Source organism: Bos mutus, chromosome 29 (genome assembly GCF_027580195.1).
Source record: "Bos mutus isolate GX-2022 chromosome 29, NWIPB_WYAK_1.1, whole genome shotgun sequence".
NCBI lineage: Eukaryota > Metazoa > Chordata > Mammalia > Artiodactyla > Bovidae > Bos > Bos mutus.
The window spans coordinates 12,382,176-12,395,541 of NC_091645.1; the positions used below are offsets into that span (position 1 = coordinate 12,382,176).

The 13,366-nt window shown below is 44.2% G+C and overlaps 1 long non-coding RNA gene across 1 annotated transcript in view; it reads left to right on the forward strand.

The window, feature by feature from the left end:
• Positions 1 to 12,293, forward strand: part of LOC138986246 (uncharacterized) — a 77,959-nt gene extending 65,666 nt beyond the window's left edge. Inside the window, exon 3 of the long non-coding RNA XR_011463107.1 lies at positions 12,242 to 12,293. This is a non-coding gene — a long non-coding RNA (uncharacterized lncRNA). The remainder of the gene's footprint in view (positions 1 to 12,241) is intronic.
• The last annotated feature ends 1,073 nt before the right edge of the window (positions 12,294 to 13,366 follow it).

Here is a 13,366-nt window from a genome sequence, read left to right on the forward strand (position 1 = left end):
AAAATGATTAAAAATAACAGCAACAACGACGATACAGATGTAGTTTTAAGTGGAAGTTGACGCACATGACTTCTTACAGCCTACTATGCTACCACTTACGGATGGCCAACAGCAAGCCACAGGCTTTGTACACCTTATTTCTAATCCCATACAATTCTTCAAAGGTAGGTACTGCAAAGCTTGAATCACATACTGAGGAAGCCAAGGCTTAGAGAAGACCAGTGACCTGTCTAACTGCATCTTACTATTTTGTTGTTGTGAGCAACAACAAAAATAAATAATAAATATCATTCATCATCTAGTTCTACAAGGGTTTAGTTGCAACCCACTGCAGTCGCCCACCTACACTTTACCCTGAGAGGAATTCAGAATGAGGCACCCTGTGCTTTGGATAGATGGTCCCCTAGATAGTTAGATACATATCTTGGGAAGAATGTCAGTGGTCCCAGATTCTTGCATCTTCCCATACATGGAAAAGAACTAAAATTGTTAACCTGAGATAGCTGTTCTTTATGCTTAGCAATAATCTTTTACCCAGATGTATGCTTGACTGCTAGAGAAGGAAATGGCAACCCACTCCAGTCTTCTTGCCTGGAGAATCCCATGGACAGAAGAACCTGACAGGCTACAGTCTGTGGGGTCGCAAGAGTTGGACACGACTTACAACTAAACTACTACTACTAAAATTCACATTGGAGAGGGAAATGGCAACCCACTCCAGTATTCTTGTCTGGAGAATTCCATAGACAGAGGAGCCTGGCAGGCTGCAGTCTATGGGGTCACAGAGAGAGTTGGACACGACTGAGTGACTAAAACACACACACACACACACACACACACACACACACACACACACACACACACACACACACACACACACACACACACACACACACACACACACACACACACACACACACACACACACACACACACACACACACACACACACACACACACACACACACACACACACTTGACTGCATGTATCTCCTAGCCAAAAATTTCATATATACCATGGCTCCACCGCTTACTTCTTCAGAGCAGTTGCTTAGAGCCATCCATCTATAGATCTCAATAAGACCCCAAGTAAAACTTAAAATGTGCAGCTTTCGTGTGTATTTTTCTTTGACAGTGGGGATCTATGCCCAGCTGTGCCTGGCCCCAGAGCAGGTGCTCTCTCCACTGTAATTCACTGCCAGACGGAGGCTGGGCCCTCGACAAGGTTTGGCATCCCCATGACATCCATACTCTAGAGGAAGCAGATGTGTAGGACAGAGAGAACGGTAGACACTCCAAAGGTCGCTGAGATCAGCCCCAGGCTGGGAGTAGGCAGGCAGCAGGGCCTGCCATGCCTGATGGATGATGGCCACTCCATCTCTTGCAGACACAGTTATCCCAAACAGGCTGCCTTTATGAAGCTGCACACCTCAGTCAGGTGTTTTTATTACCAGTATCAGTTTAATTTATATGTTAAAAACACAATCAGTTTCCTTTGCCTTGCAAGAAATCTGACAGAAAAAAAGTGACAGATGGGCGGTGGAATGTTCCCCAGTTGTGGTGTGGATCATAGAAAATTGGACAGTTGGTCTATATTGGTATTTTGGGCAGAAATCATGGGGAAGGAGTGCCTCGCTGATGCCCCATTCATCCTGTTCTTCGGAATAGCCTGCCTCAGGTGGAATCAGGCTGTTGGAGACTGGTTGCCGATGAAATACACCAGCTCATCTATCAGGGAGGGACACGGCTTCTGATGGTGGAGGATGTATACTTGGGTAGGGCTGCAGAATTGGTTGAAGCGTCTAAGGTTCATTTGCATGCGTGCATGCTAAGTCGCTCCAGTTGTGTCCAACTCTGTGTGACCCCATGGACTGTAGCCCACCAGGCTCCTCTGTCCATGGGGATTCTCCAAGCAAGAATACTGGAGTGGGTTGCCATGTCCTCCTCCAGGGGATCTTCCTGACCCAGGGACGGAACTGGGGTCTCCTGCATTGCAGGCAGATTCTTTCCTGTCTGAACCACCAAGGAAGCTCTTTCCACCCCCACCGACAGCTGGGAATAGAGCCCACACTTCTCATGAGCATCGGGGCAGAAAGAAGTAAGCAGTCTGCCCTGAAGGAACCCACAGTCTAGTAGGGTGACGGACAGTGGAACGTGTTAGTGTAATAAAGTATGAGGAGCGCTGTAATGGAGCCACTAAAGAGAGTTCCTTCAGGCTGTCCCTAGCTGGCTGTCATCACTGCTGATCTGTTTGCTGTCCTCCTCTCTTGGTCCTCCTACAGGCTGGAGGGCTAGCCTGCCAGACTTGTGCACAGATGCCTCTTTTTGCCCTTCTGCTGTTCCAGCTAATCATTGCTTTACTTAGCCTGTGTTAGTTATCTCTAGTATTCCCACCAAGGGACCAGGGCCCACTGAAGTACTGGCTTGGCCAAAAAGTTCATTCGGGGTTTTCCATGGGATGTTATGGGAAAAACTCAAACTTTTTCAGCCAACCCAGTAGATACTTGTTTACCTTCTCTTTGAAAAATAAAGCCAAGCTGTTTAATGTCTCTAATATTGAAGAGATAGGGTCAGAGACCTCTACTTTTGATCCTTTTGTTGGATGGATTCCAGAGAGGCACAGAATTAGCATATTGTTTGTTTTGTGAAAGCCTTTCTCTTTGAGATAGGTTTGGACTGTGACCTTGTCTAGCTCCTATGGAATTTGTTCAATTAATAAAATCTATATTCTGCTTACCTCCTAGTAAGTTGTTCCAGGACTCCCCAAAGGCTGAGGCAGGAAGGTTCTGTTAGTGGTAGCAGATTCTTGAAGCACGGGAGTCCCACTGGGTTTATAGGCACACGAGTGAGGTGACTATATTTGTCTTTAAAGTGGTCACTTGGGTAGTAATGTAGATAAAGATCTGAGGTAGAAATGCATGACTTGGAACTGGGAGAACCAGGCCATCGAAACACCTTCCCGTGCTGCTAATTTTGCTTGAACAAGTCCTTTGAGATGTGAATTGGGAAAAAAGAAGAAAGAATAAAGTAGGTGCATCTTTGACTTTTCCCTGTGATGTGAATGGATGCATGTTATTTCTTAAGTACCATGCACTGAGCATTCTGGCTGAGACCAGAAAATACAACTTGCAGCCAATTTCCTCCAGAAAAAAATGGGAAAAGAAAGAAAGACTTTTTGCTCTTTAGTCTGTAAAATGAACTAATCCCCAGCAGGCCTTCCTGTCAGTGCTAACTATCAGAGCAGAACTGTGGTGGGAAAGAGAAGGCAAGGACGAGAAAGAAGTATTAGCATTATCCCAACTGGCCCATTTCTCTCCCCTCAGTTTTTAAAATAGAAATCCCATATGGTTCCATACGATAGGACATCTTAATGTAGTGTTATATATAAGTCTCTTTTCTGCTACAGTTGAATTTATTTGTTTGTACTTTCATCCCCAAATAATTGATGATGTATAAATGTGAAGCCAGAGTGCTAATGCCAGCAGATAGAGGATTCAGCAGGAAGAAGTTTAAAGTATGAGGTCAAGTAATAGCAGCCTCTTAGCACTTATTCTTCAATATTAAAATATACATATATTTTCCTTTAAGGACACGGCTGCAACATGATTTGTGGGGCTCAATGCAAAATGAAAATGTAGTGCCTGGTACTGGGATTGGGGTTGGATGAGAGGCCCTCTTTGAATTGTGCCCCCCAAACTCACTGTGGTTTGGAATGGGCATCGCTTTGTCCCACCCCCAGATCAGCCCCTCCTGGTACCCTCCCCTCCTCTGTTCCCAGGCTCCTCAAAGGAGATGGAGAAAAGGGACCAAAGAACAAAGCCTTGAGATGCGGTAATCGTTGCCCTGGGTGAAGGTTTGTTTCCGAGTGGAGGTCTGTTAGCAGCCAACTGGGGCGGGAAAGGAGGGAACGGGGCTGGGGAGTGAGGAGGCAATGAAGCTTCTGGGCACAAAGCCTAAGTCTCCTTGGGAGGTGGCAAGAGGCAGGAGTCTGTGCTGTGTGATCTCAGGCTCCAGGCCTTTCCCCTTCTGCATGTTCCATTTCATCAGACATCACTTAAGAAGCACACATAGACACAGTTAAGAAGAACCTCAAGATGGTGACTACCGAGCATTAAACTCCAAGTGCAGGGGCCTTTCTGAGCCTGGAACCCTGCAGAAGTGTGCAGGTTATGAGCCCACAAATCTGATCTTCCTGGAGAGACACTCCTTTGGTGCTGACCAGGAAGGGCAGGACAGAGTTCTCATCGAAGGAAATGAAAACCAGTGAAACAGTTGCTAGGCTTGGGAAGACCACGTGGTTAGATCTCTGGCTCCAACATCCACTGACATCTAAGCTCTGGCGAGTCATTTCCCTTTCCCTAGGTGCAGATTAGCTGCATTCTCTGAAATGGAGACACTGAGAGGCAGAGCATTTGTGTGTCCGTGTGTGCATGTTCAAGGTCGCACAGCTAAAAGGTAGCAGCGGAGGTTCACCTGTGGCCCAGGCACTTTGTCTACCTGGTTTTGTCTTCGGTGGCAACAGTGGCGGTTCTTAACCTTTTGATATGTTGCAATTTGGATAAACCAGTGAATTTAATGGGCTTCCCAGGTGGCACTGGTAGTAAAGAACTCACAGGAGACATAAGAGACATGGGTTTGACCCCGGGGTTGGGAAGATACCTTGGAGGAGGGCATGAAACCCACTTCAGTATTCTTGCATGAGAGTCCCATGGACGGAGGAGCCTGGTGGGCTACAGTCCACAGGGTGGCAAAGAGTTGGACACGACTGAAGCATGCACACAGTGAACTTTATATATCTGCCACTGAGAACCAAAAAAGCACCCAAAAGTCCTTTTGCATGAAATTTCAGGGAGTTCACAGGACTCTTGAAGCCCGTCTAGGAAGGAGATTGAGAGCCCTGACGATGTGCAAACAGCTCCCATATGTCTGCTGGATAACAAGTTTTCTTTCCATCAGGATTTACTACTCGAGCTGGCTGCATGGCAGAACCCTGCTTTCTCCTTCCTTTATTACTCATTTCATAGGGTGTCTTGGACAAAGCCTTCTTTTCTGGCTCCTGTTTTTTCTGCTTGTGTTTCTGTGGTAGCCTCACATCTTCATCGTACTTGTCCTCCATGGAGAGATCTCCCCGCCTTATGGCCACTCTGTTGGGAACAAGACATCCTTTCTGAAGAAAAACACGAGCAGTCTTTTGAAATGAATCCCTTTAAAGGACATCTGGTGTGACATTAAGCTGCATTCTTTTCTGGTCCGGAGAGCCGTTATCACAGCAGACAAGCCGCGTGCTGGGACCGTGGCTGCGTCCACAGCTCCCCGCTCCAGGCGCTGCTACAGGCGGCACAGAGCCGACAGGTGGCGCCAGCGGGCCAAAGATGCTGCGGAGGGGAAGGCCTGTGTATGTGGTGTGCTCGCGCGCGTTTGTGTGTATTATTGGCTTTGCCGTGTGTGTGTGTGTGTGTGTGTGTGTGTGTGTGTGTGACTTTACCATGTATTATTTACAAGGGGAAATTAACTTTGGAATCTTACTTCCTAAGTCAGAAAGAGAAAGTTAAATATTGTATTCTAATGCATATATATAGAATCTAGAAAAATGGTACTGAAGAATTTATGTACAGAGCAGCAGTGGAGAAACAGAGAATAGACTTATGGACATGGGGAAAGGGGAGGAGAGGGTGAGATGTATGGAAACAGTAACATGGAAACTTACATTGCCAAATATAAAATAGATAGCCAATGGGGAATTTTCTGTATGGCTCAGGAAACTCAAACAGGGGCTCTGTATCAACCCAGAGGGGTGGAGTAGGGAGGGAGATGGGAGGGAGGTTCAAAAGGGAGGGGATATATGTATACCTATGGCTGATTCATGTTGAGGTTTGACAGAAAGCAACAAAATTCTGTAAAGCAATTATCCTTCAATAAAAAAAAAATAAATCTTTTTACTTCCCCCCCCAGCAATATACACAGTAAACATGATTCTCTAAGTACAAGGTAATAAATAGTCTAACAAATTTGATGACTTCAGACGTCTGCTTTCTGGTACTTAGGAGTTACATGTATTTAAGTTTTAAAAAATTATTAATATTCAGAATGCCTCTGCTTCATGGATAAAAATGTCTAAGAGGTCCTGTGAGGTCTTGGGGAAAATAAATAAGAAGTGGAAATCCTGATGAAATGCATAAGACTCAGTCTGGAAATTTTATATTGTTGCTTAATAGGTAATTCTCTGATTTCTCATTCTGCTTTGGAGTCAGGAAGATCTGAATGGGAAATCTTTGTCATTTGTTGTGTGATTTTGGGTGAGTTAAAATTTCTGAACCTTATTTCTTCTTTGATAAAATGGGCTTATGATAACTAGTAAATACTAGTTCCATTCCTCTTTTTAACATGCTGAATAGGAAGAAATGGGAGATGACTCACGATTATGGATATCCGTAAGTTTTCAAGTGAGAATTTGTCTGAAATAAATGTTTCAATATTACTTGAGAAAACAAGTGAGAATAGGGAGGCAGCTGTGATTTTATGAAGCATTTGAAGTTTTATAAAATGACAGGTGAGGATGGGAGACAAATACCATATGAGTCATGGTGGCCCTGGACAGTCCATCCTGTCGGCATAATGTCACGAATGAAACCAACAACTGGGAATGACTTCTGTTAGAGTAACTGCTACATTTTGAACCATGATAGAGTGATCACCCAGGTCTGGGTCAGATCTCAGCTCCAATGTTTCCTAACTATGTGACCAGGCTGCAGAGTGCATCTACCCTGTCCGAACCTCAGTGTCCTCATTGGTAAAACTGGATGATAATACATAAAATATAATTTACCTATTCCATGGAAGTAGGATTGTTTTGAGGGTTGAATGAGGAAGCATGAGAAAGCAGCTTAGATGAGTGTTTAGTACATAGGAAGCAATTTTTTTTAAATGTCTGTTGTTCTTGCATGCTTAGTTGCTCAGTCGTGTCCGACTCTTTGCGACCCCATGGACTGTAGCCCGCCACACTTCTCTGTCCCTGGGATTTCCCAGGCAAGAATACTGGGGTGGGTAGCCATTTCCTCCTTTAGGGGATCTTCCGACTCAGGGATCATACACGCTTCTCTTGTATCAGCAGGCAAATTCTATATCACTGTGCCACCTGGATGTTGATACTGTTGCTATTAAATGTCAGGATGGTCCAGTGGTTGGGCCAAAAGATCTGTTTTCTGTTCATTCCTTAGTGACGATGTGAATTTGGGTGAATCACTGACTTAGTTTTCTTCTTGAAAATGCCAATCAATATGTAATAATTGCAGCACCAGGCACCTTGGAAGACTTTTCTGAGTCCTGTATAGAGACTGCTGCTGCTAAGTTTCTTCAGTCGTGTCCGACTCTGTGCGACCCCAGAGATGGCAGCCCAAGAGGCTCCCCTGTCCCTGGGATTCTCCAGGCAAGAACACTGGAGTGGGTTGTCATTTCCTTCTCCAATGCATGAAAGTGAAAAGTGAAAGTGAAGTCACTCAGTCATGTCTGACCCTCAGCGACCCCATGGACTGCAGCCTACCAGGCTCCTCCGTCCATGGATTTTCCAGGCAGGAGTACTGGAGTGGGGTGACATCGTCTTCTCCGTGTATAGAGACTAACATGGCTGTAATGTCAGAGGTGTGAATGGAGAGGCTGAGAATCTCATTAGGAAAAACCATGCCAAGGAATGCCAGAGGTGACTGTCTGGAGAGGGTGAAACAGCTGCGGAGGAAGATGATGATAATGAGCTAGGAACAACAGACTGGCATCAGCAGGGAAAAGACTACAATTACTCCCTGTTCCCTTTACAAGGAGAACAGGAAGGGAGAATAACAGAATCTGAAAAACAGACCCAGAAACCATGTGTGCAGCTGGGGCACTGGTGGGAGGAAGAATCTAGATGGTGTTTAAGACTGGGGCTCTGGGAAGAGAATCCAGGAGGCTGCCTGTCTCCTCAGCAAACTGAGTCCAGAAAAGGGAAGGTGTGGATGGAAGACTAGTTAGCAGCGGGCATTCTGGGGTCTGTGTGATGCTACCAACTTGATTGGTTTTTTTTTTTTTTTTTTGCTGTTTTTAAGATTTTTTATTTGATGAGGACCATTTGAAAAATCTTTACTTGGTTTGTTATAGTCTTGCTACTATTTTATGTTATTATTATTATTATTATTTTGGCTGTGAGACATGTGAGATCTTAACTCCCTGACCAGGAATTGAACCCACACCCTCCACATTGGAAGGCGACGTCTTAAGCACTGGACCACCAGGAAAGTCAGATTATTGCTACTTTTCATATCTGAATTTTAATTATATCTATCTTGAAGTAGATTTGTAGTTAGGAGAGATTTCCGGAATGTGAGTTCTTTCCAGGAGGGGTAGACGTGGTGACATGGACAACAAAGCACGTGTCTGTGCAGGTAATGTCACTAGCACTGGCCGCGCTGTGAGATAATAGCCCTTTAAACTGTAAAGTGGCTCACAAATGGTTCTAGAAGAACAGTTGCAGTTTTTGTGTCTTGAATGGCAGCGTGTTCAAGTAGACGGAACCTGATTTTGAACTCCCATGTCTTTGGATCTGAATCTTGCCTCGGCTTGTCTCTTACCCGGTGGTGGGTGTAAGTTGGGAGGAAATTGACTCTGGGTGATGGAGTGGAGTACAAGCAGGAGGAAGAAGAAGGTAATTGGAGAGAAGGGCACGAACTTCAGGTTCAGACAGCTGTCAGCAGCAGAGAGATCAAACAGGAAGTAATGATTTCCTCAAGCAGAGGGCTGTCTGGAGGGGGAGCAGGCCACGCCCCAAGGTCCGCACAGAGTGGTAGACGGTCAGACCCAGGAAATCTGCCAGGCAGCCGCTCCTAGCTGCCCTCTGAAGTTCAGAGGCAGGGCTCCAGCCTTTGGTGTAACTGGAAAGAGCAAAGAAGGGACCCACTTCTGTTTACTCAGGAAGACTGAGCACACCTACACGCCAAGTGCTTCCCTGGTGGCTCAATGGTAAAGAATCCGCCTGCAATGCAGGAGACACAGTTTCGATCCCTGGGTCAGGAAGATCCCCTGGAGGAAGAAATGGCAACTAACTCCAGTATTCTTGCCTGGGAAATCCCATGGACAGAGGGGCCTGGTGGGCTACAGTTGGTGGGCCTGCAAAGTCAGACACAACTGAGCATGCACTCACATGCCAAGTAGTATTTTATTTATTTCAAAACTTTTAACTTTATATTGGAGTGTAGCCAATTAACAATGTTGTGATAGTTTCTGGTGGACAGTAAAGGGACTCAGCTATACATATACATAATCCATTCTCCTCTAAACTCCCCTCCCATCCAGGCTGCCACCATTGAGCAGAGTTTCCTGTGCTATACAGTAGGTCTTTCTTGGTTATTCATTTAAAATAGAACAGTGGGTGTACATGTCAATCCTAAACTCCCTATCCCTTTCTCCCGTGCCCCCTTTCATAACTTCATTTTCTAAGTCTGTGAGTCTGTTTGTATTTTGTAAATAAGTTCATCTGTATCATTTCTTGGAGGTATGTAAGTATAATGATAGCAAAGAGCCCTTCTTCCAAGACCAGAGGAGAGACAATGCAAGCAAGAGGAAATATAAATAAAAGGCAGAACAACAACAAATACAGAACTAGGAAAGATCAGAGTCTTGCCAAAGGGGCTCTGGGATGGAGATCTGCCTGGAGGACCAGGTGTGGGAGTGAGACTGAGTAGAGGGGGAGATTACAGGGAGGCTGTTACAATAGAGGCTGTGGTCAAACCTGCTGGACGCTGTAGAGCTGCAGTGCTCCTGCAGAGACGTGTTGCATTGTGACTTTTGTACCCTGCGCTGTTCATTTGGGCAGGGAGGTAACCAGAGAGGGGGTATAACCTTGGGAGAGACAGCTCATTTTAGTGGAGGGACTCCCGAGTGAGGCCTCAGTAGCCAGCACTCCTGGCGGCTGGGAGATGAGTGTCCCAGGCTTGAAGGAGAATCTGTGTGGCCTTCCAGAGTGGCCCCTGCAGCTCACTGCTGTTGGCCTCAGAAGCCACTGCCTGATATAGGAAGTTACTGGTATTAAGACAGCTGGTAGTCTTTCTCCTGCAGATGCTGGTCCAAGACGCTGGTCATCTCTCTGCTGCAGAAAATATATCCTATACTTAAAAAGGAACTCTCCTTACCATCCTGTGCTGTGTGTTGTTAGCTTGCTTTTGTGTTTTCCTCTCCAGGTTTTCGAGAATTCAGAGGGCTGATTTTTGTTGTTGTTTATGCATCTTTTGTTTGTAGCACAGAATAGTGTGATTCCCTTGTGTCCAGCGTGTACTTGGTACTCAGCAAAAGTGTTTTCAGTGGTTGAAAGAAGAGACTATAGGAAACGAGTCATTTTTGCAGGTGTCTTGGTGATACCCCTAAACATTCAACCAAAATTATCGATAACAATGACATAGACATACAACAAATATGCAACAGTCCGTGCCATCCCTCCTTATCTTTTATTAATGTAGAGCTTGGAAACTACTGAAAAGATACTTTCACATTGCTCTTTGTTTATTTTCTATATTTTTCCCTAAAACATAATAGTTTTTTTTTTCATAGAAACAAACTGTGTTGTCTCAGTGGGAAAAGCAAAAGAAGATATGAATAAAAAGAGAACTATGTTCTATTCCTGGCAAATAAAACTAATTATTGTAAAGATGGTAATATCTCCTCGTTCAGTGTTATACCTCATGCAGTTTTAGAATCTTTGCAGGGTATTCCATGGGGCTTCTGCAGTAGCTCAGCAGGTAAAGAATCCACCTCCATGTAGGAGACACGGGAGATGTGAGTTCGATCCCTGGATTGGCAAGATCCCCTGGAGTAGGACATGGCTACCCACTCCAGTATTCTTGCCTGTAAAACCCCATGGAAAGAGGAGCTGGGCAGGCTACCATCCAGAGGGTCACAAAAAGTAGGACGCGACTGAGTGACAAAATACAAAAACACAAGGATATTCCACTTTGTAAAAAAATTTTGTTTTGAAATGTGAATCTTAACATAAGGGTGGGCAAAAGTATCAAAAGCTTTTTAAGAAAAAACTTTAAGGCAGTAACAAGGTCTTTGCTAGATAGATTTTAAACCTTTCTAGAAAATGACAAGTATCAAAAGTAACTGTTAGGGAGATGAAATTTTGAAAAATTCAGAAACAGATTTGTTACTTTAGTATATGTTTAAACATATCAAAGAGAGACTCATATGACTGGGACCTCAAGATTTAGCCAAAGTATTACAATAATGAGAAAAGAAATGATTATTAAGTTACTTTTGGGCACTGGACTATCAGTATAAAACTATATAAACTTGAATTCATTCCTTATTTTATATGCTAAGAATTTTCAGGGGGATAAGAGAGTTAAATATTTCTTTCAGAGCCAGAAAAAATCTAGAAGGACGTGAAATAATGATGCTAGCTTTGGATGGAAGATACATTTTTCAAGCCATTATCTAATAAAAGAAAAATTGCAAAGATAGAAAGCTGGATATATGGAAAACATAACTGATAAAAAACTACTAACTGAATATGTAGCAGCAACTGTTATGTAATTCCTGTTTCCTGTAGAATTCCTGTGAAAGTTGCTTCTGTCATATCCAACTCTTTGTGAACCCTTGGACTGTAGCCTGCCAGGCTCCTCTGTCCATGGGATTCTCCAGGCAAGAATACTAGAGTAGGCAGTCATTCCCTTCTCTAGGAGATCTTCCTGACCCAGGGATTGAACCCAGGTCTCTTGAATTGCAGGCAGATTCTTTACCTTCTGAGTCACCACTGAGACTGAAGCCCAACCTAACAGCTTACATAATGTTTATTTACTTCTCTAGATCTTCTAAAGCCTTCCTCCTCAAAGTGGGGTCCTCAGACCAGCAGTGTTGATGACATCTGGAGCTTATAGGAAATATAGAAGCCTAGTCCCAACCTCAGGGCTTCCCTGATAGCTCAGTTGGTAAAGAATCCACCTGCAATGCAGGTGGTTTGATTCCTGAATCGGAAAGATACGCTGGAGAAGGGATAGGCTACCCACTTCAGTGTTCTTGGGCTTCCCTTGTGGCTCAGCTGGTAAAGAATCCACCTGCCGTGTGGGAGACCTGGGTTCAATCCCTGGGTTGGGAAGATATCCTGGAGAAGGGAAAGGCTTCCCACTCCAGTATTCTGGCCTGGAGGATTCTGTGGACTACAATCCATGGGGTTGCAAAGAGGTGGACACGACTGAGCGACTTTTGCTTTCTCTTTCAGGCCCGATCTCAGACCCACAGAGTCAGAATCTGAATTGTAACAGGACTCTCAGGTGAAGCATATGCACGTTTAAGTCTGAGAAACACTGTTCTAAATATCCTGTTGAATAATATGTTGAAGAGCACAGAGTCACAGAAAATGAAGTTTTGTTTCTGGTTTTATTTTATAAAAATGAAGTTTTATTTATTTATTTCTAACTACAGATTCATTTCACTGGTCTATTCATTGATCAACATGACACATAGTGATCGATGCCTGTGGGAGCAGGTACTAACCAGGGCTGGGGACACCGCGGCAACCTGTGTCCCTCGTCTTCATCGGCTCCTTCCTGGAATAACGTGTCTATAACCTTCCCTCAGCACTAAGATGCCTTCACTTAGAAAATATTGAATACCATCACATTGAAAAAATCTATTCTCTTACCATTAATATCTAAGCATGAGTTCAAATATCATTAAAGTGTACCTTTTAATTTAACAAAGTAAGCATATATGGTACATCTCAATGCTAATTAAGATTTAGAGAAATAAGCACACTCTTGCTGAGGGTAAGGAGCACCAGACAGTTATATATGCAAAGAGCTAAAAACTGTTTAAACTTTTGTCATATTTCACCTTTGGGGGAAAAAAAACATCAGGAAGATAATTTCAGTTGAAAAATGAATGGCTGTAAAACCATAACTGTGTTTTTTTTTTTTTCCTCAGTGAAATGGAAAGCAAAATAACTGAGATATCCAATGCCATGAATAAAGCCAACTGATGTTATCATGCTGCTGCAGGGGCAGTAAGAAAGCTGAACGCACTTGCAGTAGCTTCCCTGACGTTGCTTAGTGAAGAAGCCCTGTGCTCTGTAGCCTGGCGTCCTACATAATAAAGTCTCTGCCCTCCTGCCAGATGTGACTCCCCTAAAATGGCAGGCTGCTTCCACTAGGATGGCTCTCCTCCTCCTCCTAATGACCCTCGGCCTCTTTTTGATTATGTGCTCTTGCATTTCTGGTTTTCTCTTCTCAGTCTGTTTTGTTGTTGTTCAGTCACTCAGTCCTGTCCGACTTTTTTGCAACCCCATGGACTGCAGCACACCAGGCCTCCCTGTCCATTGCCAACTCCCAGAGTTTACTCAAGCTCA